The following is a 4,142-nucleotide window of genomic DNA, read 5'->3' on the forward strand; positions in this document are numbered from 1 at the left end:
ATCCCTGGTGCTCCCAGCTGCATCCCTAGGAGTGAAGAATTTAGGGGGCTGGAGGTGGGGGCCATTCGGGCCGGAGCTCAGCCCCTCCAGGCACTGGTGGACTCTGCAGTAGGACTGCAGGGAGCTGTGCAGAGAGCTGCAGAGCTGCAAAGAGCATGGGAAACTCAGCTCACCCACAAGGGATGTGTTGGCCAGGGGTGAGGATTTCAACTGGACCTCCATGCCCCAGGAACACCCAGATCCAAACTTCAGCTGTGAGAGTCAGGACAACCAGGACGTAAGACCTAAAGTAGAAAAATGAAAGCCCTGCTCCACTTTCAGTGGTAAAAATGTCCTCAACTCCACCTTACACACAAGGAAGAGGCATACTGGGTACAAGAACATTCTAGCATCATGAAACCACATCAGAGAAACTCCACCGGGATCACATCAGAAAAGGGACACTTAAAACATATTCCTTTTGATGTCTGCTGTTTCTTTAAAGGGCTGGTGGTTGTGTTGGGGCACTTATCTTATTATCACTCAATTCCTGCTTTCCACCAGCCTTCTTTTTTTTTCCTGATGAAGCCTTTGCTATCTATGATACAAGTTGTGCTAATTAACTCAGAATCCTTTCCCTAGAGTGCTCTGGGAAGTGTTTCTGGAAATGAGCTCTCTAGGGCTCACCATTTCATCAAAGCCTATCTGACATAATTTTAGGCAAGTCAGTGGAGCTGTAGTGCTGGGACACACGTGGTCACGGAGAGGAGGGGCAGGACTCCAGTGGTGTTCTTTGTTCACTGTCTTGGAGCAGTTTGGTCATCCATATGCAGACAGGCAAGTCACAACGGAAATCTCAGTTCAAAAAAACACATTTCACCTTCTGTAGTCAGCAAAGAGTAACTACGTCACTTGTACTCCTGTCAGCTTCCTTGCTCAGTGTCCTGACAGATGCATAAATTACTGTACCCTCACTTCTATCTTGATGACGCAAGAGCTTTAAACTTTTTGCTCTTTTCCAATAAATTGCATGGAGAACAACGGTGTTGCCACATGGTTTTTAGTGTTTGCCAAGAATACAGAAATGCCCTGTTCCTAAATTGGACACGACATACCTGCTGATTAAAAGTCTTAACAATTAAGCAGAGGTGACAGGGCTGCCCAGAGAGTGTCATGCAGATCCAGTCTTTGGTCGGTGTAAATTATGGAAGCCTTTTAAAGTCAGCTTATTTATGCTGATTTGCACCAAATTTGGCTCCTACCCAACGCTACTCAATGGGTGTTTTAAGATTCATAGAGAAGTCATCTCAGTCTCTTTGCATTTTTATAGCACGTCTACCACAGAGGTGTGAAGACAAAACACATTTTATACCTCTTCAAAATCTGCTGCAATAGAGTCATTATAGGGAAAAGACTCAGGAATGTGCTTGGTTGCTTTTTTCCACATCATTTTAGAAATCCTACGACTACCAGTTTAGGATCTCAAAACAGATCAAAGGGAGATATTTTATTGTACCTTTGAGCAGATTAAAAGAAGAAGCCAACAAATTAGTAACATAAATCAACCACAAAGGACTGAAGTGTTTTGTGATTAAACTGATGAAAGCCAATGAGCAGAACAAAGACATGAACCATACAGAGGCAAGTTGGACAGATATGCCTTTTACAAAAGGGGGAATCCAGAGGGACGGTCTTTCCTATACGAAGCAATCGTTGTGATTCAGAACTGGAAGACCTTTCTCTCCCGCCATAATTCTCATGTGATAGGAAGCTATTTCCCAATCAAATATGAGGAGCACAAAAGAAAACAGGCACAATCTTTAATGCAGAAAACCACAAGAAAGATTTGACAAGAAAAGAACAATCGAGCAGCCATAAATATTCATTAAGAGGGGTTTAAGTATCTCATAAATGTTACGGTGTTCCCATTGAAAATAGACGAACCTGTCACTTTTCATGCAAGAGAAGAATAAGTCAGGGAAATGACACAGAATTAGGATTGCTTTCTCACCTCCAAACTCCCCCCCGTCACCATTTCAAGATCTGATAAGTTAATTTAGCAAGTGCTTTACTTTAAACCTGTGACCAGCCTCTCCGAACATCAGCGCTTCATGAATCAGCCAGGCGTTTCGTCAGAAGTTCAGCAGTACATCACAAAGCTGCACAAATCAAATCAAACATGGGCTTGGGCACTAGGGCTTTAGCATAACAAAAGGAAGAGTTTATCTCCTGCCGGCTGAATATGCTTCCCAGGAGGACCTGACCCACCTTCCATGGGCAATTCCTTCCTTCTGTATGGCTCAGAGAATCTCTTCTGCCCAGGAAAACAGCTTCAACTGGAAGGGGTAAGAGCTCCTGTAGATTTATAGGGAAGTTGCTGTAACCTAATAACAGATGCAATAGTTTTTTTTCCTTTTCTAATCTTTTTGCTTCAACAGGCAGTGTGATGCCATCCCATTCAGGGGCCCGGATTCCCATACATCCCACGTTCATTTCCACTGTGCAGTTCTGTGAGAGGAAGACATCAACATGAAAAAGATCAAAACAATCCTTTACTTTGTTGCAAGTAAAAGTACTCGGCTTTACAGGCACTAATCACTGCATGGAGATATGATATATGCACACATCAGGAACTGAGCAAATCTAGAGAGCGTGTGATGTTGTGTACTCTCATTAAGACTTCAAAGGTGCTAAAGAAATTTGGCGCCCAAAGGGTGGGACTAATTTCACCTAACTTTAACCATCCAGAAGTGGGGCGCCTGGTCTAGTTGTCTGGTTGTCTAGACTGCCTCTGGTAGTCAATAAGAATAGAGGTAAGTACCTCCAGAGGTGGATTCCTCCCACCTGTCTTAGCTGCCTATTTTAGGATGCGATGAATCACCGTCTGGAGATGCCTATCTCTTTCCATTAGCCATAGAGGGAGTCTCAAAGATGAAATTAGAATACATCGCTAGTTTGATGGCTGAAGGAAGGAGGAAGGTGCACCCCAGCCCAGTGTTTGATGAATTTTATGAGGAACATCCTTTGAAAATCCCAGCCTCAACTTCTAACATAGAGCAGATGTAGGCTAATGAGAGGAAAAAATACATTACCGGATTGAATTCCCTTGGACAACTTTGGCTTTAGGATACAAGGGAACGAGGCTGCACTAATCAAATCAATTCTTTAACATCTCATGAATGACATGGACAAGAGTCTGTACAGTCCAAGAAACTGTGTGTATAAAAATACATGTTACGACCCCGTCTTACATCTGTCAAATGGTGTTCGCACAGGTAGGTTATTGCCATTGTCCTATCTGAATGCAATGACTTTTCTATGGCTGTGGATAATTACAGAGACGGAGCACAGCTCTTTGAGACTATCGCATAAAACATATTTCAAGGGCTAGTTCGGATTCCTCTCCAGAGGCAACAAACAAATCAGTGAACTTCACATGTTCTTATAATGAATTCCATTTTCAGCAGCACATTCAGGGAGACGAATGCTGACAAAGGGAGAGATTGCAAGTTGTCAAAATGACTCATCCAACCCCTCATCAAAATATTTTCCTTTTTTGCTTCCTCGGTCCTTCCCCTCCTTTTTTTTTTGAGTCAAAAAGATGCAATTTTTGCTTCAGAGTACTCTCCCATTTCCCATGTCCATACTCACAATAACAAATTGTCGATTCTTGAGGTCTTCTGTACCAACAGGCGAAACACTCGTTGTTCCTTGGAAAGACCTAAAAGACATTAAGTAAACCTTCTGTATAGCTGCCTTCTCACTGGGATTCAGGTGCAACAACAGAGATTTGGCTAACACAGAAGTTTTACCCAATACTGGGCAACTTATACCCAAAATCTCTTACCTATCAGGAAGCCAGTGGCTCTGGTGAGGCGTTTTGGAACTGGGGCTGCTGCAGCACAGTTGGTTCACAGATGTCTAATTGCAGTCTAAGCTACGTTCCAGGTGTCTCCCACACAGCCGACGTGTATAATGGGGTGCAGAAAGGGAGCAGTGGCACACCAGCCTTCAGTCTGACTTCTGGTCCAGGATGCAGTTTTCCTATATACAGCTTGTAACAATTGCCTTTTGTACTCTTCTTTGGATTCAAATATGCATTTCGCTTCTGATAAATCTTTGTTTAGAACTTGAAGGATCTGGGAAGTCACAAGCTTCAGCTT

The sequence above is a fragment of the Gymnogyps californianus genome, unplaced genomic scaffold, assembly GCF_018139145.2.
Source record: "Gymnogyps californianus isolate 813 unplaced genomic scaffold, ASM1813914v2 HiC_scaffold_32, whole genome shotgun sequence".
Taxonomy (NCBI): Eukaryota; Metazoa; Chordata; class Aves; order Accipitriformes; family Cathartidae; genus Gymnogyps; species Gymnogyps californianus.